We start from the raw sequence: 25,840 nt of genomic DNA, 5'->3' as shown, positions 1-25,840 counted from the left end.
AATCAAAAAGAATGAAATCTTGCCATTTGCAACTACATGGATGGAACGGGAGGGTATTATGCTAAGTGAAATTACTCAGAGAAAGACAAAAATCATATAACTTCACTCATATGAGGACTTTAAGAGACAAAGCAGATGAACATAAGGGAAGGGGAACAAAAATAATATAAAAATAGGGAGGGAGACAAAACAGAAGAGACTCATGAATATGGAGAACAAACTGAGGGTTGTGGGGGGGGGCGGATGGACTAAATGGGTAAGGGGCATTAAGGAATCTACTCCTGAAATAATTGTTTCACTATATGCTAATTTGGATGTAAATTTAAAAAAAATAAAAAGTAAAATAAAATAAATAAAATAAAAAATAAGATAAAATAAGCTTTAAAACGAAGGCTGGAGTGAGAGAAAAGAAGACCATTACATACTGATAAAGTGATGAATCCAACAAGAGAATGTGTTAATTGTAAATATCTATGCAGCCAACATTGGAGCACCTAAGTACATAAAGAAAATATTAACAACTATAAAGGGAAGAATTAGCAGTAACACATTAATAATAGGGACTTTAACTCCTCACTTATAACAACAGATAGATTATCCAGACAAAACAACCAGGAGACTGTGGCTTTGAATGACACATTATACCAGATGGATCTAACAGATATATATTGAACAGTCCATTCCCAAACAGCAGAATATATATTCTTTTCAAGTGCTCCAGGACAGATTACATGTTAGGCTACAAAATAAGTCTCAGTAAATTTAAGAAGACTGATACCGTGTCAAGCACCTCTCCCTACCACAAAGGTATAAAACTAAATTTCAATTACAATAAAAAATCTAGATAAAACCACAAATACATTGAGGCTAAACAACATGCTACTAAACAATGAATGGGTCAACCAAAATATCAAAGAGGAAAACAAGAAAGAAATACAAATGAAATGAAAGGAGAACAGTCCAAAGTATTTGGGATACAGTGAAAGCAGTTCTAGGAGGGAAGATTATGGCATTATAGGCCTTCCTTGAGAAATAAAAAAAAATCTCAAACAACTTAATCTTACACCTAAAGGAGTTAGAAAAAGAGGAACAAACAAATATTAAAGCTAGTAGAAGTAAGGGAATAATAAAGATGTCAGCAGAGATAAATGGAAGAGACTTTTAAAAAAATCAGTGAAACCAGGAGCTGGTTCTTTGAAGGATAGAAAAAGTAATAAAAATTTTGGAAGGCTCATGAAGAAGACAGAGAATTCAAATAAAATCGGAAATGAAGGAAGAGAAATAAGAACTGATGCCACAGAATACACAGAGAATATTATGAAATTTATCTGCCAACAAATTAGACAATCTAGAAGAAATGGAAAAATTCCTTGAAATATACACTCTTCCAAAACTAAATCAGAAAGAAGTGGAAAATTTATATAGACTGATTACTAGTAATGAAATTGAATCAGTAATTGAAACACTCCACTAAGCAAATCCCAGGACCAAATGGCTTCACACTTGAATTTTACCAAACATTTAAAGAGTTAATGCCCCTTCTTTCTAAACTATTCCAAAAAACATAAGAGGAAAGAAAATTCCCAAATTCATTCTATAGGCCAGCATTACCGGGATATCAAAACCAAACAGCAAACTACCCAGAAAAACAGAACAAACTACTGGCCAATCTCTGATTGACATAGATGCAAAAATTCTCGATAAAATATTAGCAAACCAAATTCAACAATACATTAAAAAATCATTCATTATGATCAAGTGCGACTTGTTCCAGGGATGCATGGGTATTTTAATATTTGAAAATCAATCAATGTGATGCATCACATTATTAAGAAAGGGATAAACACTGTCTGAATATCTTAATAGATGCAGAAAAAGCATTTGACAAAATATAACATTTGTTCATGATAAAAACTCTAAGGGGGTTTAAAGCAAACATACCCCAATATACTAAATGCCATATATATATATGATGAGTAACCTCATACTCAATGGTGAAAAAGAATTTCCTCTTCCACTTTTATTCAACATAGTAGTGGAAGTCCTAGCTATAGTAATCAGACAAATGAAAGGCATCCAAACTGGTAAGAAAGAAGCAAAACTGTCACTATCTGCAGATGACATGATACTATATATAGAAAACCCTAAACTCTGCTCCCACCTAAAAAAAAAAAAAAAACCACACTATCAAATAAATAAATTCAGTAAATTTTCAGGATTCAAACTTTATATAGAGATATCTGTTGCATTTCTACACACTAATAATGATATAGCAGAAAGGGAAAGTAAGAAAACTTCTCATTTATGATTGTATCAAAAATAAAATACCTAGAAATAAATTTAACGCAGGATGTGAAATACCCATACTCTGAAAATTATAAAACACTGATGAAGAAATTGAAGACAACACAAATAAATGAAAACATATACCATGCTCACAGATTGCAAGAATTAATATTAAAATGTTCATACTACCCAAAGCAATCTACAAATTCAATGCAATCCCTATCAAAATACCCATTACATTTTTTTAAAGTTAGAGCAAATTCTAAAATTTGTATGGAACCACAGAAGACCTCAAATAGCAAAGCAATCCTGAGAAAGAACAAAGCTGGAATTATCACAATTCCAGATTTTATGAAATACTACAAATCTAGAGTAATCGAATCATTATGGTACTGGTATATAAATAAACACATAGATCACTAGAACAGGATACACAGAAATATACCCACACTTATATGGTCAATTATTGTATGACAAAGGAGGCAAGAATATACAACGGGGAAGAGACAGTCTTTTTAACAGTGATGTTGGGGAAACTGGGCCACTTTCTTACACCATATACAAAAATAAACTCAAATGGATTATTCTGACCTAAATGTGAGACCTGAAACCATTGTACCCCTTAAAGAAAAAATAGTAATCTTTTGGACATTGCCTTTAGCAACATGTTTATGAATATGCCTCCTCAGGCGATGGAAACAAAAGTGAAAATGAACTATTAGAACTACACCCAAAATGTTTGCACAGCAGAGGAAATCACCAACAGAACAAAAGACAACCCACTGAATGGGAGAAGATATTTGCAAATGATATATCCAATAAGGGGTTAATATCTAAAATATATAAAAAAAATTATACAAGTCAACACCAAAACAACAAACAATCCAATTAAAAATGGGCAGAGGATGGACACCTGGGTAACTCAGTTGGTTAAGTGTCCAGCTCTTGGTTTTTGCTCCGATCATGATCTCATGGTTTCATGAGTCGAAGCCCCACATCAGGCTCTTTGCTGGCAGCACAGAGCCTGCTTGGGATTCTCACTTTCCCTCTCTCTATGCCCACCCCCCAACTCATGCTATCTCTGTCTCTTTAAAAATAAATAAGCTTTAAAAAAAATGGGCAGAGGAACGGAATAGGTATTTTTCCAAAGAAGACAGACAGATGGCCAACAGATATATGAAAAGATGCTCAACACCACTAATTATCAGGGAAATACAAATCAAAACCACGAGGAGATATTACCTCACACCAATCTGAATAGGTATTATAAAAATATATATGAGAAATAATAATTTGGGGGAAGATGAAAAGGGAACCCTTGGGTACTGTTGGTGGGAATGTAAATTGGTACATCCACTCTGGAAAACAATATAGAGGCTTCTCAAAAATTAAAAAAGGAATACCATTTGATCCATTCATTGCATTACTGCATATTTACCCAAGGAATGAATATATATATATATATATATATATATATATATATAATATATATAACATATATTATATATGTATGTATGTATATATATTACATATATGTTATATATATATAACATATATACATTTTTTATATATGGAATATAAAAAACAAAAACAACAACAAAACAACCAACAAATGAAACAAAAGCCAGAAGCAGATGCTTATATAAAGAAAGAAACCAGAAGGTTTGCCAGAGGTGAGATGGGAAGGGGGATGAGTGAAATAGATAAAGGGGATTAAAATGTACTTTTAGTTATAAAATAAGTCACAACAAAATAAGAGATGATAAGTACAACATAGAGAATATAGTCAATAATATTTAATAACATCGTATGGTGACAGATGGTTGCTACACTTATGGTGAACACCGAATAATGTATAGAAGTGTCAAATCAATACATTATATACCTGAAACTAATATAACATTTTATATCTATATTTAAATTTAAAAAAGATAAAGAGAAAATGCAACTAAGTTTCCCATTATATTATTATGAAAAATTATTTTATTATGAGTATAGTAACCTACATAAAACCTTGAATTATAACTTGATATTTGTCATTTCCAACTTAGAATAAAATATCGATTTTGTATTATCTGGGTAGAGCTAAGTTAAAGTTCATCATACACCATTGATTTCCACTAGTCAAAATGGCATAGAAAATAATCTCACTTTGGACATTATAATCACAGATTTTTCCATGATATATTTGCTCTCAGAACAATATTCTAATTAAAAAACCAAAAAAGAAAACACTGAAAAATATACCAAATCAGTAATCAGACAATGTCATTAAACAAAACAAACCATTATTTATCATCAACATATTATAAAAATATAAATTGAACACCTAATGTTTTATTTGAACACTTAAGGTTTTTATAATAAGGAATGTAGAACATGCTAAAATATGTTCATTTCACAGTCATAAAATCATTGATGATCAAATTAAGATTAAACCTTTGCTGGTATATATTCAAAATTCCTTAGTATTATACTTCCTAATTCTAAAACAGTATGCTATTTTTAGAATGCTGTTTGGCATCATTAATGGCTAATTCAAATTTCATAATTCAAGGAACTTGAAAAAGAATAAAATTTGGTAAATCCTTTAAACCAGTACACGTTCAGATACATGTTTGTTCAGATGTTCTGTGGTTCTAAGAAATTTTATAAAAAAATTGTAATTCTTGGCCAACTAACAAATAAAAGCCAATACTTATGAGCTTCTTATCCGTATTCACATATTTTACATAGAATAAATATATATACACTATAATGATTATTTGATAAAATTTGTAAAATATTATAAATCAATATATACTTATTTTTTAATGTCAAGGACAACTGATGCATCTTCACAGACTTCAGAAAAAGTTACTGGAAATTTGTGTATCAGAGTGCTGACACAATTATATGAAAAGCAACCTAAAATGAAAATCCATATAATATATGTAACTGAAAATATTACTTAAGGCAATGGGAAAATACCATAACATCACATGGAAAATTTTGTTAACAAATTTTCTTTAGGATACAATCCTTATAATATCTCTTATTTCTACATTTCAAAAGTAAGAATATTATCAACAGGCTTGGATACACCCATGCAGAATAAGGATAACTAAATTATCAATCTTTATTTGAATGCCTACAAAGTTACAAGCTTCTAATTAGGTGATCACAATGAAAGAGATAAAATGTCCAAGGAATATTTTGCCTAGTAAAGATGACAGGCAAGTAAATAATTTCAGTATGTCATGAACTCTATGACAGATTAGAGTATAGGCTTTTATGGTAGTTCATGCAAGTGTACCTTTTATGAAGAAAGGAAATAATAACTGAAGCCATGTGGAGTGAGTTGTCCTCTAACTTGAACCTTAAAGTTGAATGGGAATTGGTCATGTGAAATTGGGGGTCAAGTTGATTCCCCCAGATGGACCAATAAACGAAATACCACAAAGGCAAAAAGAATGGCACATTCAGAAGGGTAAAGATGTGTGCACATCTAGACGTGATGTCCAGGGAAGGAAAAGGTAAGAGAAAAGTCTCAAAAAGTAGATATGTTAAGATCTTAGGGGGCGCCTGGGTGGCGCAGTCGGTTAAGCGTCCAACTTCAGCCAGGTCACGATCTCGCGGTCCGTGAGTTCGAGCCCCACGTCAGGCTCTGGGCTGATGGCTCAGAGCCTGGAGCCTGTTTCCGATTCTGTGTCTCCCTCTCTCTCTGCCCCTCCCCCGTTCATGCTCTGTCTCTGTCGCAAAAATAAATAAACGTTGAAAAAAAAAATTTTAAAAAGATCTTAGGTGTCTCTCTGGTAGCCAGAACTTTAGAAATTGTCACTGTGTTACTTCTCTAAAACTCAAATTTTTCCAGTTATATGCCAGTTGTGTCATATAACCAGATTTTGTAGCCATATGGAATAAACTGAAAATAATTTCATACTAGAGTGCCAGCCTGCCATTAAAATATATGAAAATATGAGGCCAAGAGCCACATCCCACTGTCAAGACCTGGAGGCCACAACAGATAACTGGCAGTTCTATTAAACCACCCAGAGCATTATCCCATCATCTAAGGTGCATCACTCTCTTATCTGTGCTTTATTACTCAAAAAGCTTCTGACATATTTTAGAGGTAGATTTCCAAATGCAGATATTTCACAAGGCTGTCATTTTATCTACTGATAATAATGGCCTGAATGTAAACAAGGGTATTTCCAATGTATTTAACTGTGTCCATAGTAAATGTGAAACACTCCATTATTTTTAATATATTAAAAATAATACTAAAATGCTGAAATAAAATGACTGTATGTTTATTTGAGTAGTAGCATTTATAACTGACTTTGACATTTTGAATTTTGTCCTAATTTTTCTATTTTATATAAGTAGGGAGAAGGGGAAGAGCCAAATGAACATTTACTTGAAATGATTAAGTAGTAAACTAACCAGCTACTGTTTCAAGATGTGATATTCCATTTGGATATGCAGGAAGTATCAAAACCATGAACATTAAACAACAAATCATTCCTTAAAAGCCTGGTTGGGTACTGTAATCATCTATGGAGAGTATGAAAAGTACAGACTCTCAACAGAGTCTCCCAAGATAAGGATTGAAAAAACTGGGTAGAGACACAATCATTTATATTTCTACTGAGTGCTTCAGATGAGATTGAAACCACACGCATGCGCACGGTCATTTGAGAAACAGAGCTACAGGGATTACCTTTTCAGCTTAGATCTGAGCCAGGAAATAAGTTTTCTGTTTAATGTACACATTAAAACTTTTATTTAGATCAAATTACAGGCAAGGGCCGAGTGGGCTCAGAATTTAGAGATAACAGGAGATATGTAGCTCTCCAAATTGAACTAATTATACAATAACTATAGTTATAGGCAGTTTTCAAAACATTAGTGATGAATCTTATAAAGTGAAATTTGTGAAGGTAAAACAGAATGTTAATATGGACTCTCCCCATTACTGTTTTGCCTGAACCCCAAAGTCAAAGAATTTACAAAAGATTACAAATATCCCCTCATCCAGAAGAAAGGTAATTGACCCTTTACACTTTTTACAGATAAATTCTGCCCATGTTAGTGATCATCTATGTCCAGAGTATAAAATGATGGGATTGAACTTTGCAAGGGAAGATTTCGTCAGAAAGTACTGTCAGCAGAATATATTTTTTCCTCAAGATCAAGATGGAAAGGGAAAGGGAAAGGGAGAGGGAGAGAGGGAGAGAAGGAGAGGAGAAAAGGAGAGAGAAAGGTTTTCCTCATACCTCAAACGAAGAGAAAGGGGGTTATGAAATCATTCAAATAGTTAAGTTTTTCATACTGCCAGGAGATCTGGAAATATTATCCATGTGACAAAGGTTATAAAAAAATCATTATTCTTGGGGCGCCTGGGTGGCGCAGTCGGTTAAGCGTCCGGCTTCAGCCAGGTCACAATCTCGCGGTCCGTGAGTTCGAGCCCCGCGTCGGGCTCTGGGCTGATGGCTCAGAGCCTGGAGCCTGTTTCCGATTCTATGTCTCCCTCTCTCTGCCCCTCCCCTGTTCATGCTCTGTCTCTCTCTGTCCCAAAAATAAATAAATGTTGAAAAAAAAATTTTTAAAAAATCATTATTCTTAAATGTGGCAAAATAAGGCAAACATTCTGGGGCCAAGTCCTTTTGGTATACAATGATGACCAAAAAATACACAATAGTAGTCTAAAGTAATATACATACTTGATGTTACTTTGTATGATTGATTTATAGTTTTCAGACTAAGTAAAATTTCTTCTTGTAGACTTTCCTACTGTACTGACACAAAGAAATTCCATCTGGTGGAACAGATTGCTCTGAAGATTTATGGCCTGTTGAGCATTAACCAGTTTTATATCTAACCCAGCAATGCTATACTAATATTTCTTTGTTAAATTGACTATAAATAATTTAGCTTCTCTGATATCTGTTGCACCAATTATAATAACTTAATTTCCCCCTCATTAATTACTGGGTTAAATAAGATCGTATATTGGCTCATTTTATATTTGCATTAAAGTTTTGAAAACTACTGTTTTTCAAGCATAATAGCGTGGCAGAATAAAAAGGGATAACTATATCACAGTGATCTGTCCTCCTCACGAGGATTGTGGGGAGGGAAATAACCTCATCTGGGAATTGTTTCTCACAACTACTTCCTAAAGAATCAATATGATTTTGTCATAGAGTTGTACATGGTGTTTCACCAAAGCCTTCATTAATAATGGGTTATATAAAACATATGATGTATGTTTATTTTATATTAACTTGAGGGTAAAATTTTACTTTTGATAATTATATTTTCATAGTTTTGAGTGGTTGAGGAAGCATATCCTGTAAGCTCTTTAAGTGTAAACAAATCTTTGTAGACTCCCAGAGTATTGCAAGCAAAACCCAGAACTTTACCCTTGTATCTGTTTCCCTGTCTCATTTACTCCAGATTTTTACTGACTTTGACTTTGTGTTTCTGTTTTTCTAGTTCGCTGGTGGCAGAGGTCTGTTTAGGTGAAAGATGACAGAGAATTAGGTAAGGACTGGAAAAAACAGTTCATTTTTTTCTCTCAGTGAAGCTATTAAAACATCTTGTTCCATGATAGCAAGAGAACAATCTTGTTTACCACTGTATCCCAAATGTCTGTCAAAGAGTTTTGCAAAGAGTAGGCATTCAATAAATACTTTTCTAGTAAGTAATATTTTTGCTTCCATGAGTCTGTTTAGTTTAATCCTTGTTCTGCTTATTACATTGATAGTAATGTTTCTGCCCATTAATTGCACCCCCCTTTCTCTTCTGAGTTTAGCAAACTGTATTTTTAATGAAGAGAATTAACTCTCAAAATTCCATTCTATGTGACCATACTGAGGTCTTATATAGCCACTATATCCTATTTAATGGAAGGTGCTCATCTCCAAATGGCAAAATAGCTTTTGATAAATATTAACATCAAGAAAAATATAATTATAGATAGAATTCTACCAACAATAGATTCTGTTTTCTGACAGGTTCTTATCAAAGTGTGGATATATTTATGTTCAATGTCTGGATTAGAAATATAGATGGACCAATTTGTTTCAGTACTGCTGGGATATATTGAGCTGCTAGAAAACTGGCAAGATCTCTAATAAATTAATGTTTCCATAATACTATAATGTTTTTATGAAAGTTGATACGGGGTCAGAAAAGAAATGTTAGCAAAAATAACAAAATATAAAGTTTTAGGTATGGTAACTAATATATAATCTCTGGCTCTCTATTTTATATCCTGAAGCCCTGGTGTAGTATACTGTGTTTCTAATTTTTCTAAATTATAAATCTAAGTCTTCCCTAAATACTTACTCCTTGAAATTCTCACTCTCTAATATTAAGTTTTCTCAAAAACTGACAAACTGTTCAGAGGTGTTTTCCATGATTGTACATGTCTATACTTCTGTTAAAATGTACTGCAAGGACTCAAATGGGAAAGAACATCTTAAACCATTTCCTCTTACCCAAATATATCTGTCACTTAATATTTACTTAAGCCACTTTTTTGATAAGGCAAGATCATGTTAACTAGAATGATGTGCCCCGAGAAGATTAAATGAACCAACTATTATAATAAAAACCACTATTGTTCACTGTACATATAGAATTCACACTATAATGAGGTAGAAGCAAAGTCATCCACACTTAAAAACATTCTAACACTTCAAAATCTGCATATCAAAAGTGAACTTTCTACTTTTTGCCTCAAAGCTTTTTTTTTTTGACTGTGTTCCAAAAAATGGCTTCAAAATTCATTCACATCCTGGGAGAGATTAATGAGTTCTTCTTACTTCTTATACATTTTGTTCTGAAATCCTCCCTGCAAACTATAATCAGACTTCTCTTTTTAAAACCCAAACTATTTTATCGATTTAGAATATGATTTTGCAGTGGGTTCTTTAGGGTATTTATATGAATAGGTCAAGTTGGCATTGGAAGTATTAATCTAAAACATCAAGAAACAGGTTGAAAGAGACAGATTAAGGAATTGTCAAAACAAATAATATGCACCCAACAAATTAAGAAAACAATTAAACGGCAGTTAAAACAACTAAACAGTAATAGAAAAATATTGACAAACTTTATGAGCAAATGTATTACAATTTATTTCAGTCAGAGCAGATATCCATTTTGTGATCATAGCCATTGATAAGTTTGGTGGAAGCTATGGTGACATGAGTATGCACCTTATATTGGACATAATAATTCCTGGATATCATTAATCAAGTTTAGATAAGCCAATCAAAATGTACTTTGGTTAATGTAACAAACAATAAGACATATCAATGTAAGATAACACATTTAAAAAAAAGGATAAAAACCATATGATCATCTCAATAGGTGCAGAAAAAGCAGGTGAAAAAAATTTAACATCAATTTACGATAAAAACTGAAGGGAGTATATACAAAGGGAACTTCAACATATTATATAGACCATATATGATAAGCCCACAGCTAAAATCATGCTAAATAATGAAAATCTGAAAGTTTTTTTTCTCTAAGATAAGGAAGAAGACAAGGATGGTCATTCTCACCACTTTTATTCAACATAGTATTGGAAGTCTTAGCCATAGCAATTAAGCAAGAAAAAGAAATAAAAAGCATTCAAATAAAAAAAGTCAAATTGTCATTATTTGCAGATGACACGATATTATATACAGTAAACCTTAAAGATTTCACCAATAATTGTTAGAATTAATAAGTTCGGTAAAGTTACAGGATACGAAATATACAAAAATGTGTTGCATTTCTGTACACTATCAGAAAAAAATTAAGGAAACAGTCCAATTTGCAATTGCATCAAAAAGAATTTAGAAATAAATTTAACTGGGGAGATGAAAGACCTGTACAATGAAAGCTGTAAGACATTGGTGAAAGAAATTTAAAAAAGACAAATAAAAAGATATCCCATGGTTATATATTGCAAAAATTACTATCACCCACATATTATATCCCATTAACATTACCATATTACTCAAAGTGATCTACAGATTCAATTCAACCTCTGTCAATATTCCACTGGCATTTTTCATGGAAATAGAACAAGTGTAACACTTGTATGGAACCCAAAAGACCCTGAAGAATCAAAGAAATCTTGACCACCCCCCCATAAACAAACACAAAACACAAACAAAAAAACTAAAGCAAAAAACAAAACTGAATACATAATTGATTTCAAACTACATTACAAAGCTACAGTAATCAAAACATTATAGTACTGGCATTAAAAAGGGACACATATCAATGGAATAGACAGCCCAGAAATAAGCCTATGCATATATAGTCAATTAACTACAAAGGAGTCAAGAATATACCATGAAAAGATAGTCTCTTCAATAAGTGGTGCTAGGAAAACTGCACCACTATTTAACACCATATACAAAAACTAACTCAAGGTGATTTGAAGTCTTGAACATAAAACCTGAAACTATAAAAGTTTTTTTTTTAATTTTTTAGGCTTATTTATTTAAGTGTGAGCGGAGGAGTGGCAGAGAGGGAGACAGAATCCCAAGCAGGCTCTGCCCTGCCAGCACAGAACTCAACATGGGGCTTGAACTCATGAAACTATGAAATCATGTCCTGAGCTGAAACCAAGAGCTGGATGCCCAACTGACTGAGCCATCCAGGTGCCCCGAAACTATACAACTTATAAAAGAAGACATAGGCTGTAAGGACCTGGATATCAGTCTCAGTGATGATTTTTCAGTTGTGAAATAAAAAGCAAAGGAAACAAAAGCAAAAATAAACAAGTGGGACTGCCTCAGACTGAAATATTTCTGCAGAGTGAAGGAAAGCATCAACAAAATGAAAATGCATCTTATGAAGTAGGAGAAAATATCTGAAAATTGTATCCAAGAAGGTCTTAATATCCAAAAATACATAAAGAACTTATACATCAGTTGGGAAAAAATAAACTGATTAAAAAATGGGCAGAGGGACCGAGTAGACGTTTTTCCAAAGAGAACATACAAATAGATAACAGGTAGATGAAAAGACACTCAACATTACTAATTACCAAGAAAAGGAAATCAAAACCACAATGATCTCACACCTATTAGGATGGCTACTATCAAAAAGGTGAGAAGTAACTAATGTTGAAGAGGAGGTGGTGAAAAGGAAACCCTTGTGCACTATTGAGGGGAATGTAAATTGGTGTAGTCACTGTGGAATAAAGTATGGAGTTCCCATTAAAAATTAAAATAGAACTACTATATGATCCAGAAATTCCACTTCGGTGTATTTATCTGAAGGAAATGAAAGCACTAACTCAAAAAGATATATGCCCTGCCATAGTTATTACAGCATTATTTACAAAAGCCAAGACATGGAAACAACCTAAGTGTCCATCAATGGATGAATGGATAAAAAATGTGATATGTATTTATAGTGGACCTTACATATATATTTACACACACACACACACACACACACACACATAACTGAATATTATGTAGCCATAAAAAACAATCTCTGATACTATAGATGGGCCATGATGACTTTATGCTAAGTGAAACAAGCGAGAGAAAACCAAACTGTAAGATCTCATTTATATATGCAATCTAAAACAAAACCACCTCATAGAGAACAGATTGGTGGTGGCCGGAAGAAGGGGATGGGGGTGGGCAGAATGGGTGAAAGGGGTCAAAAGATATAAACTTCCAACTGGAAATTAAAGGTTGTGGATGTAATGTACAGCATAGTGTCTATAGTTAATACTGTATTGTATATTTGAAAGTTGCTGTGAGAATAAAATTTGAAAGTTCTCATCACAAGAACTGTGTAGTAATGCATATTACCTCGAATTATTGTAGTGATTATTTCACAGTATATAAATATTAAAACGTTATTTTGTACACTTGAAACTAATGTTATATGTTAATTATACCACAGTAAAAGAAAAGGAATAGGGGCGTCTGGGCGTCTCAGTTGGTTTAGAGTCCACCTTTAGCTCAGATTATGATTTTATGGTTTGTGAGTTTGAGCCCCACCTCAGGCTCTGTGCTGATAGCTGGGAACCTGCTTCAGATCTTCTGTCTCCCTCTTTCTCTCCTCCTCTCCTGCTTGCACATGCTCTCTCTTCAAAATAAATAAAATTAAAGAAAAAATAATAATACATACACTGACTTGGACTCATCCATTTGAAATCGTCGTTCTACAATTTTAAAGGAAGTTAATGAAAACCTAGGTTATATTTTATTTCAATTGTACAATTTTCTATATATTTAAATGTAAACCAGATGCTCCTTAACCTATATAGACTTATATTCCATATAGTAATGAATTTAACTTAAATTCAACTGACCCAAAGTGACAGGCTCTACTCCCTCTTAATCATTAAACCCTAAAGCAAACATTGAATGACAATATTTAAAATTATTGTTGTTTTTAAATGGAAAGCCCTTTCCAAATTAGGTGATCATCCAAAAACAAACCTAGAGCATATTACTCAATAAGATTTAAAGCCACTTTAAATGATCACTGGAGGAAAAAAGTGTGCATCAATTTTCAAGGTTCTAAAAGGTAAATTAATTCCTATCTTGGCATTTATTCTGAAGAATCCCTATGTTAAGAAAATTATTTTATCCTAAGTTTACATGTTATATCAGACCAAGAATGTTTATTTTTTAAGTTAAATTTTTATAGTAGAAATATTTCTTAGGTTTTCCTCATTCTATCGGTTTAATTAAGAACATTAAATAATTATGTTGTCACCTAAAATACTTAAATTTGAAAGGCTAACAACATGATTTACCCTATGTCCTCTTTTTAATAAGGGTCCTTATTTCTAAGCATCCATGCTTTGATTTTCAGCATTTTAATTTGCAAAAGTCACTACGGGAGGTTTGTGTACAGAGAGATTGTGTCCTTTTATAATGTTGACATTATGTTTTAAATTTTTAATGTAGGTTTGCAGTAACTCAGTTTGAAAATTGGATGAAATCAACGCTCCCACAAACTAAATTTTTCATTAACTTAGTGGAAAGCCTAAGGATGTCTATAGTTGCCAATATACAGTTACATTTTCCTATTTATCTATTCAAACAGTTCCAGAAAAGGTGAGATTGAATTTTAACAGTGGTTGGGATGCTGTAGATATCTATCACTAGAAGGATAAAATAGTCTTTGCAATGATTTTACTGCAAGCCAAGAAGAGCAATCAGAAATATTATGACAGAAAGTGAGTGCTGTTAGACATAGGTCTTTTTTTTTTTTTAATGTTTATTTATTTATTTTGAGAGAGAGTGAGTGAGAGGAGGAGCAGAAAAAGAGGGAAAGAGAGAGAATCCTAAGCAGGCTCTGTGCTGTCAGTGCGGAGCCCGACCTGGGGCTTGATCTCACAAAATGCAAGATCATGACCTGAGCTGAAATCAAGAGTCAGACACTCAACCAACTGAGCCATCCAGGTGCCCCAGATAATAGGTCTTAAATAGCCTTGGAGTCTTAGTTTTACTTAAGGAAATAAAGGAAAAAGTGCAGATGCACAAAGAATGTTTTTCTTTAATGGGAAATTGTTTGGGTTTTTTTTTTTTTTTTTTTTTTTTTAGTTTTATTTTATACATCTACCCATAACATAGCTGGTCAAAATAATCACTCTTTAAACTATTGTTTTAAAAATTCAATATTCTATTACTTTTAAACATAGGAATGTCTTAGAAAATTACATAAACTAAGGTAGACAGTAAGTACAATAGAAAAACAGCCACTTGTTTTTGGGTTTTTTGTTTTGTTTGGTTTTGTTTTCCCCAACATGGACCCCAGTAATACTTCTCCAATTAGCACAGGGTCTAATGTTGGGCAAGTGACACGTTTCTTATACCAGAAGGTTTATATACAAATGAAGCTCTTGGATTAGGAGATGTCCATGATCTTGTAAACTTTAAACCTCGCTACACAGTTTCCTATTTACTTTCTGCAGTGGTAAAAGTTAAAAGCCTCATAACCTTTCTATTTCTATGGTCAAAACTAATTGAAACAATCCATAAACACTTTGAAGTTGAAAACAACATCATTTATTGAAGCAGTGTAGTTCACTATTTGCAGTTTTTCTGATCTATCATAGATCTAATGTGACACTTGCCTAGGTGATATCAAAACTACATGTAGTGTTTTCTTACAAGTGACTCTGAGAGACTCCATTATACCACAATACACCAGACTCTTACTAGACTCAAATAAAGACTATTTCCTAAACAAGGAACACTGGGACTTATTTTAATACACTAAGTTCAGGCCTATTAGGAATTTATGCTTAATTAGCTCAACTTAGGTGAACCCCCACCCCTCTTCCTACACTTAAAAATTCCTAATTGTACCACTTAGCAAACCATGCAATCACTTCCATCATGGGTTTCCTTCTCTTGGAATTAATAGACCTAGTTTCATGCGTATGTTTTGTTGTTGTTCTTTGTTTTGTTTTGTTCTTACCTTCAGTAATCTTCTTACACTTTAACAGTATAAAGGAGCCACTCAGATTTCTTCAGAAGTTTCACTCACAAGTACTGTGCTACTTGTCAACAGAAAGTGAAAACATTAGCTCTCATGGGTTCTTTTTTGCTCAGCTTAGTCTTCTGGTGGTCCCACACTGAGCGAGTCTTCTATAGAGAATTATAGTCTCCTGTGAGAGTTTAATTCATTAAGGCATTTTTCATTTTTTCCCTTAAAATGTCTGTTTTGCTTAGTTTTCTTTTTGTCATTTTGGCAGGAGAAGAGAAACTAGTGCAGACTTTTTCAGAATTTGTGTTTTTCATCTGTAAAAGAAAATCTTTGTGTCTATTCTATGTGAAACATGGTACCGCCAAGTTTTAAATAAGTTTTTCATGCTTTTAAATAGAGTGTTAATATGGTTTTACAAATATAGAAAGGGAGAAATTTGTATATGATATTTCAAGTAAAATGAATCATTTAAATTAGAGTATTTTGATAATATAATTTTGCCCTGGTTTTACCAGAGTATAAAAAGGTAAGTGTCAGGGTGCCTGGGTGGCTCAGTCGGTTAAGCAGCCAACTTCTGCTCAGGTCATGAACTCTTGGTTCATGAGTGAGAGCCCCGCATTGGGCTCTGTGCTGACAGCTCACAGCCTGGAGCCTGCTTTGGATTCTGTGTCTCCCTCTCTTTCTGCCCCTCCCTCTCCCCTCTCTTTCTCTCTCAAAATAAATGAACATTAAAAAAAATGTAGGTGTAATCCAGGTTGTGCAATATTTACTGTCTTATAGAAAACATAAATAATCAAAACTTCCTATTCTCTATAACAAATTTACTAGGTTTAGGCTACTTTAATTTCATAGATGTTTAAGATTAACCTAAGGTTATATTAACAGCGAAAAATGTAAATTATGAATCCAAACAAATTGAATTATAATATCCAGTTCTTCACAAATTAGATTATTTCTGGTAGCTTCAGACATGGTAAAATTTACATGAAACTACAGAGTTTCCTTAATAGAATTACTTAGACCAAATGCCATATTCTGTAGGATGGTTTTTAAATCAGTGCTAAATGAATTGTTCTTTAGGGATACCTTAAATCTAATTTCTGAGATACCTATTTGGCTTTGAAAATCTGAGAGATCTTATTGATTGGATGGTTTTAATTAAGAAGAAATGCAATAAAATCAAATTCCTAAGATGGAGAGAATAAGCATTTAGATTTATGCAATCGCTGTTTATTATATTCTTTCTTATATCTTAAGTACTTTGTTCTTTTTTATTTTTAAATTTATCTTATTTTTTTGTTATAAGAACACTTATCCTGAGATCTACCTTTCTAACAATGTTTTGAGTGTATAATGTAGTAAGTACTGTTGACTATATCTTTAGAATTTACTCATCTTGCATAAGTAAAATTTTATACCCAATGAACAGCAGCTCCCAAACACCCCCTCCCCCAGGCCCTAGCAACCACCATTCTATGATCTATGATAATATTTTAGGCATCTCATATAAATTTGAATCATAGTTTTCTGTGACTGGCTAATTTCAAGTAGCATAATGTCCTCCAGGTTAATACATGTTGTTGCATATGACAGGATTTTCTCCTTTTTAAGGCTGATTAATATTCTGATTGTATGTATATATCCAAGATTCTTTAGCCATGCAGCTCTTGAAGAACCTTCAGGTTGTTGCCATATGTTGGATAGTATGGATAATGCAATGAACCTGAGAGTGCATAAATCTCTTTGAAATCTTGACTTCAATTATTTTGGATATATATCCAAAATTGACATTTCTGGTTCATATGATCTGTTTTTATTTTATTTCTTAAAAGTTTTTCTTTTTTAATATTTATTTATTTTTGAGAGACAGAGTGTGAGCAGTAGAGGGGCAGAGAGAGACGGGGAGACACAGGACAAGAAGCAGGCTCCAGGCTCTGAACTGTCAGCACAGAGCCCAACACAGGACTAGAACCCACAAACTGTGAGATCATGACCTGAGTGAAGTCAGACTCTTACCAAATGAGCCACCCAGGCACCCCAGTATGATCTGGTTTTAATCTTTTTAGGAAGCCCCATATTATTTTCCATAGTGCTAAACCATTTTACATTTCCACCAAGAGAGCATAAGGGTTGCCTTCTCTTCACATCTTTGCCAACTGTTCTGGTCTTTTTCATAATAGCCATCTTAACAGGTGTGAGGTGATATCTCATTATGGTTTTTATTTGCATTTCCCTCATGAAGAGTGATGTTGAGCACTTTTTCATATACTTGTTACCTGTTTGTATGTCCTCTTTGGAAAAATGTCTATTCAGTTCCTCTGCCCATTTCTAATCAGATTATTTGTGGGGTTTGTTTTGCTATTGAGTTGTATGAGTTCTTAATATATTTTCAATATTGACACTTTATTAGATACCATTTGGATATATTTTCTCCCTTTCTATAGGTTTCTTTTCTTTTTGTTGGCCATTTCCTTTGCTTTGCAGAAACTTTTCAGTATGATGTAGTCCCACTTGTTTATTTTTGCTTTTGTTGCCTTTGCTTTTGTTGTCAAACCCAAGATTAATCATTAATACTGACATTAAGGAGTTTCCTTCTAGGAGTTTTATGGTTTCAGGTTTCACATTCAAATCTTTAATCCACTTTGAGTGATTTTTGTGTATGGTGTATAATAGTGGTCCAGTTTCATTCTTCTTCTTCTTTTTTTTTTTTTTTTTTTTTACAGTTTATTTATTTATTTTGAGAGAGAGAGAGAGTGAGCAAACAGGGGAGTAGCAGAGAGAGAATCTCTGACATCACAGGGCTCAGGGCTCAATCTCATGAACTATGAGATCGAGAGTCACTTACCTGACTGAGCCACCTAGACATGCCTAGGTTCATTCTTTTGATGGGGCTGTCCATATTTCCCAACACCATTTATTGAAGAGACTATTTTTCCTCATTGTGTATTCTTGGCTACTTTGTAGTAAATTAATTGACCAAATATTCCTAGGTTTATTTCTGGGCCTTCTATTATGTTACTTTGATCTATGTGTCTGCTTTTATCCCTATAACATACTGTTTTGTTCATTATAGCTTTGTAATGTAGCTTGAAGTCAGGAAGCATGATGCCTTCACTGTTTACCTTTCTCAAGATGGCTCTGATTATTCAGGATCTTTTGTGGTTCCATACAAATACTAGGATTATTTTTTGTATTTATGTGAAAAATGCTGTTGGAGTTTTTTTGTTTTTTGTTTTTTTTTAATCAGGATTGGATTGAATATGTATACTGATTTGGATAGTATTGACATTTTCACAGTATGAATTCTTCTAATATATGAGCAGTATAACTGCTGATGCTTTAGGCTGAGGCCTCAAATAATTCACAAGCTGAGTGACAGTATAGTTTTCTGATGTATATGTATGGTTTTAAGATAATTTCCAATGACTTGTTTTTGGATTCACTGATTGTTCATCTATTCAATCAAGTCTGTGGTTGAAGCTTTCCACTGAATTTTTCAATACAGTTATTGTATTTTTCAGTTTCAGAATTTGGTTTATTTATGTTTTTTCTTTGTTGATAGTCTTATTTTGTTCATGCATCAGTATCCTTGATTTTGTTTAGTTGTCCATCTGTGTTCTCTTGTAGTTCACTATTAAGAAGATTATTTTGCATTATTTTTTAGGCAATTCGTAAATATCCATTTCTTTAGAGTAGGTTACTGGGAATTTATTTTGTTCCTTAGGCTGTGTCATATTCCCTTTATTCTTCAAGTTCCTTGCTTTGCATTGGTGTCTGTGCATTTGAAGAGACAGCCATCTTCCTTGGACTTTATGGATTTTCTCTAACAGGGAAAAAGCTTGACCATTCAACATGACTAGACATTTTTGGAAACTCTCAAACCTTTTCTATGCATGTATATACTGTACTCTTTCCCTCCCTTTGGAGAAGTCTCCTTAACTTACAAGCCATGGTAGCCACAGGAGGCAACCTGCCCATTTCCCCCGGTGCCAGGGACTGCAAGTCCACAACATTGGAAGCCCATTCCTCTCTTCTCCTGGGGAGGTCTCAGGGTTGTGTGACTATCCATAGTCTCTCAGAACTGTGCCACCTACCATAAGCTAACATTCTTTTCCCTTGTTCTTAGCTGCCCACAAACTGTGCTCCTATGACATAAGACAGAAACAAATACCTCAGGCCAAAGTGATCTCTCTCAGTACTGAGCACTGGAAAAGATAACATACATGTACAAAAATAAATAAATCTTTGTGGTATTTCATACTGGTTTTCCTTCCACCACTGCAAATTTTAAAAAGTAAATTAATTAAAATAAAACAAAAAAAAACCTTTTAGGTAGAATTCACTGACTATAAATAGTTCTCTGTTTTTTTTCCTCAGATTTACTATATCCATTTTTAATAGACTATTTTTAAAGTAGTTTTAGTTTCACAGTAATGCTGATAAAAAAAAAGTATACATAATTCCCACATACCACCTGCTCCAACACATGCATAGCCTCCTCCATTAACAACATCCCCCATCGGAGCCAGCACATTTATTATAATCAATGAACCTACATTGAAACATTGTCACTCAAAGTTTATAGTTTACCTTAGGGTTCACTCTTGGTGTTGTACATCTGTGGATTTGACAGATGTATACTAACATATATCCATCATTAGGGTATCATACAGAATGGTTTCACTGCCCTAAAAATTCTCTGTGTTCCACCTATTCATCTGTCCCTCCCTACAACCTGTGGTAACCATTGACCCTTTCACTATCTTCATTGTTTTGCCTTTTCTAAAACAACACACAGGTGAAATCATATAGTATGTAGCCTTTTCAGATTGGTTTATTTCATTTAATAATATACATCTAAAGTTTCTCCCTGTCTTTCATGATTTAGTAGCCTGTTCCTTATTAGCATTAAATAACATTCCATTGTCTGGATGTACCACAGTTTATTTCTCCATTCGCCTATTGAAGGAAATCTTGGTTGTTTTTACATTTTGGCTATTATAAACAAAGATTCTGTAAGCATAAGTGTACAAGTTTTTGCATAGACTTAAGTTCTCAGCTCATGTGGGCAAATGCCAAGAAGCACCATTGCTAGATAGCAAAGTAAATGTTTACTTTTGTAAGAAATAGCTAAACTGTCTCCCAAAGTGGTTGTACAATTTTGTATTCCCACCAGCAATGAATGGGAGTTCCTGTAGCTCCACATCCTATTTGGTGTTGTCAGTGTTTTATCAGTTTTTGCTATGTGTGTAGAATTATTTCATGGTTTTAATTCACAATTCTCTATGTGCCTATGATGATGAGCATCTTTTCATATGCTTATTTCTCATAAGTAACATGTCTGTTCAGGTCTTTTGTTCATTTTTTAATTGGTTTATTAACTTTTTTATTGTTCATTTTAAAGCATTCTTTGTAAATTTGGATAATTGTCCTTTGTCAGAAATATTTTTGTAAATATTTTTTCCAAGCCTGTAGTTTGTCTTCTCATTCTCTTGACTTGTATCCAATTCTCACCTTTATTAAAGCTGGGCATACTGGAGCCACAAGTCAATCAGGGTTATACAAAAGACTTGGCTAATGTCTGTTCATTCTGGAATATTAATGTTAGTGTCAGATATGGTTCAATTCTAGTCCCATATCTCCTACTTACGAAATGTGTAACCTTCAGATTTTACTATTAAAACCTTTTAACATTTATCTATCAAATGATTTTTAATGAGAATGAAATAGCATATGTGTTATCAAAGCTTTGTCAGAGAACGTAAAGAATAGAATCTATGCAGATACATAAACTAATAGTATGGTGTTAAAAGGATAGATGAGGAATTAATTAAACAGTGCAATCTTAGCTGGTGCTCACTCAGATCTCATAGAGACTGTAATACTGTTCAGGAACCATAGGATCATTTAGGAGACAGTACAGCCATGTGGCCATGGTTCATTTGTTGCTTCCTTAGCAATAGCTATACATGATTTGCTATTCTAGTGCTTCTTCTGCATTCTTTGTTTGTATTGTTCAGCTCTGGATCTTGCCACTGCCTTTACTCTATTTCTGCATGTTTTATGCAAAACTCTTCAAGACAGGACTGATTAGTTTGGTTGGAACAACACATATACCAGCATTATTATTAAACTCCTGACTCACTGTATGGTTTGATGGCTTTGGGCCAGATATATTTTCCATGCCCAGTCAGCTGTTGCAAGAATAACTGAGCCCTATGCTCCTGAAGAAAACACTCTTAACTTTCTAAAAATTCACTATATACATATATATACATATATATTTATATATATATTTAGTATATATACTATATATACACAATGTGGAGTTGTAGGCATGGTTCAACTAATAGTGTCATGAAAAATACTAAAAAAAAAAAAACACCTGTGTCATTGTCTTTTGTATACAAAACTAAAATGCTAATATCTATCAATCTATTTCTTTGCTTATTTTGTGAAATTTGAGGTTTTCTTATCCAGTAAACTGTTACCAGTTGTAAAAAAAAATCTACAAAAATATATATGACAAAGGACAAAAATATATCTGACAAAGGACAATTATCCAAATTTACAAAGAATGCTTTAAAATGAACAATAAAAAAGTTAATAAACCATGTTACCATGGTTGCCAGAGATCGATCTATCTATATCCATATATTTATATTTATATTTATATTTATATTTATATTTATATTTATGTTTATTTATATTTTTCAAATATATAAAATGTATATACAAAATTTAATATTTTGTACCACTATACCTCTATCCCCTCCCCTCCCCTCCCCTCCCCTCCCCTCCCCTCCCATCCCATCCCATCCCATCCCATCCCATCCCATCCCATCCCATCCCGAGAGAGGGAGGAGGGGAGAGGGGCAGAGGGGCAGAGGGAAAGAGAATTCACCTGAGTTGAATCATGACCTGAGCTGAAATCTAGAGTCAACTGTTCAACTGAGCCACCCAGGTGCCTCACTATACCTCTTAATCACTGAATTTCAACCATGCTGATTTTATATCTGAAATTAGAAAACATGTCTCTTCCACAGGGGCTTTGTCTCTTTTTTTTCTGGGAGCATTCTTTCTAGATAAAGTTGATTTCATCTAGTAATTTCAGATTCAGCTTAAACATACTTCCTAAAGCATTAGACTTTCCCTGGCCAACCATCTACGGTCACTCCCTATTCAATTACCAGGTTTTATTTTCTCTACGTTATATATCCATCTAAAATTGCTTTACTTTTCTATTTGTTATTGTACTGGAATATATGCACCATTAAGGCCTGGATTATGTCTGCTTTGTCACCCTGAATCACTAGCATCACACATTAGCTAGGACAGAGTAGATGCTTACTGGATGATATGAATATACTAATGGTTTATTAGCAGAGATTTAGAACAATATTCCCCTCAATCAGGTAAGGTATATCAAACACCTTGACACTACCCTGTATAAAAAGTGGTGTTGACAAATGCTCCCCAAAATTTAATATATGAAAATGCCTTTTTTTTTTTTTTTAATTTCCTAAGACAGGACTTATATATATTCCATCAATGTGTGGAAGCTTCATTTGCTGTTTGGTTTTCCAAGCATTTTTAATGCTCTCAAGACCCTGAAATTCTGCTAGTGTTGGAGTGGGAGTACCTCACAAACCATTGCAGTGATGCTATAATCTCCCCAAAGCCTAGATTCTATGCTCCAAGCAACAAAAAAACACAATAGTGTGGGGGTGCCTGGATGGCTTGGTTCGTTGAATGTCCAACTCTTGATTTCATCTCAGGTCATGATCCCAGGGCTATGCCATCAAGCCCTGTGTTTGGTTCTCTGCTGAACATGGAACCTGCTTGGGATTCTCTCTCTCCCTTTCTCTCTGCCCCTCCCCTGCTCATTCTTTCTAAAAAGTTAAACACACACACACAGAGACACATATACACACACATACACAATAATTTGCTTTAATTTGCTGAAGTCTGGAGAGATCGGTTTCCTTTTAAAGTTCCCATAGCTTGCCACATGGTAACAGTTTACTGAGTAAGAAAACCTCAAATTTCACAAAATAAGCAAAGAAATAGATTGATAGATATTAGCATTTTAGTTTTGTATACAAAAGACAATGACACAGGTTTTTTAGTATTTTTCATGACACTATTAGTTGAACCATGCCTACAACTCCACATTGTGTATATATAGTATATATACTAAATAAAGTAAAAAACAGAATGAGGGGAAGCACAGAAAGAAATGAAAGAAATGAAGTTAAAACTTTGTATATTTTTCTTAGAGATTTTTAACATTAAGCATTAAATTGCAAAAACATAAAACATATTTTTTTTCTTTTTAGTTTTCTCTGCTAACCAGCAGAACCAAAATGTGAGATCACTTTACCTGTTCCTGTGATTCTTAATGTAGACTATTTTATAAGAGTAGTTTGCACAGGAAGATTCCTGAAAATATTTTTTCACACAGCCAAGATCAAGTCTTACTGGCAAAGTAATGGAGGTACATTTCTGTATTAACAGGTTTTGTTGCCAGAGATCTTGTTTGTTTTTATTTTATTACTATGTGTATATATATATATATATATATATATATATATACACACACACATATAGTAATATAGATATTACTATGTGTATGTATGTGTGTATATATATGTATGTGTATATGTGTGTGTATATATATATAGTGTGTGTGTGTGTGTGTGAGAGAGAGAGAGAGAGAGAGAGAGAGAGAGAGAGAGAGAGAGAAAGAGAGAGAGAGAGAGATGACATGCATGAGGGGGGGAGAGGCAGAGAGAGAGGGAGAGAGAATCTCAAGCAAGCTTCATGCCCAGTGTGGAGCTTGATCCAGGACTCAAACTCATGACTGTGAGATCATGAAATGAGCTGAAATCAAGAGTTGAAAACTTACCTAACTGAACCACCCTGGTACCCCAAAGATCTTGTTTCTAATGCAGGCATCAAAGAAAAGAATATGAACAAAGCAAATGCCTTGTATAGAATTGTAGCAAAAAATGGTCCCTCAAAATCTGAATAGAAATGAATGCAAACAAAATGTGTAAACTTATTTGTAATGAATTTTTATCTGATATAAAGCCATAATTCAAGAAGATAGAAGGTAATAGCCTGTACATTGCAATATCTATTGAAACAGTATTGACATGAATTACAGGTCCTGGTAGAAATTACAGAAGAAATTTTAATATTATGCCCTTGGAATTAAATTTAAAATTGACTCTTTGCTACACTGAAATCAATTTTTATTATTTCTGTAATGGTATCATTTTGGAATTATAAACAGGGAATTTAATAAGAATAAAAGGGATTAGTTTACATATGTATATAGTTGTATCTTTTATTGGTTTATATATAACTTGAAGGAAATTGGAAAAATATTTTAAAACAATATCAATTGGGAGTACAAATAGCAAAATCCATTCTGGGTAGATCAGTAAAATATGTTAGATTGTTCACAGATTCTTAGGGAGATCCAGAAAGTTGTAACTATGCCCAAATACACCCATTAACACAAATGACACCTGCATCTGGGTACCAGCATTTCTGTCACTATAGTCCATGAAGAATCAGGTCTTCATTACCACACTGATTGACACCAAACCCAAATCTTGTTCACTTGTATCTGACTGATGAAACCTGGGTCATAAACCTGCACCTTAGATATAGAGAAGTCTGCCATTATATTATCGGCCTTTTGTAATGGAAAATCAAGATATCAAATACAAGGAGTTATTACAACATTCCCAATGTTATGAAAGCACAAATAACAAATATATACTATAAAATCATGCCAGAGTTTATTAACAAAACTGCTTCTTACAACAGATAATTTAGATGTAGATATGATGACTTGAGTTCAAGGAAAGATTTCTGAAACTGAGTTCAGCTCTGGCCAAATGTGACATGTAGAGTTGTCCTCATTATCAGGATTAGAACTGAGTTATAACTTTCTTAAGTCCTGATACACTAATTCCCTGGAGTAATTCTAATTTCCCTAAAGAGCCCTCAAAACTTAAGCTTTTCACTTCAAACCCGTTAGAACGGCTAGAATAAAAAATCAGATAATAAGTATTGGCAA

The 25,840-nt window shown here is 33.4% G+C and overlaps 1 long non-coding RNA gene across 1 annotated transcript in view; it reads left to right on the top strand.

Annotated features, from left to right (window-relative positions):
* LOC121041277 (uncharacterized) overlaps positions 1-11,811 on the top strand; it is a 34,995-nt gene extending 23,184 nt beyond the window's left edge. Inside the window, exons 3-4 of the long non-coding RNA XR_005795647.1 lie at positions 8,770-8,817; positions 11,770-11,811. This is a non-coding gene — a long non-coding RNA (uncharacterized LOC121041277). The remainder of the gene's footprint in view (positions 1-8,769; positions 8,818-11,769) is intronic.
* Positions 11,812-25,840: the final 14,029 nt, after the last annotated feature.

This window comes from Herpailurus yagouaroundi, unplaced genomic scaffold (assembly GCF_014898765.1).
Source record: "Herpailurus yagouaroundi ecotype Mexico unplaced genomic scaffold, PumYag 29, whole genome shotgun sequence".
In the NCBI taxonomy this organism is placed as follows: Eukaryota; Metazoa; Chordata; class Mammalia; order Carnivora; family Felidae; genus Herpailurus; species Herpailurus yagouaroundi.
The sequence above is the reverse complement of the archived record's forward strand: the minus strand, read 5'-3'. Positions and strand labels throughout refer to the sequence as shown.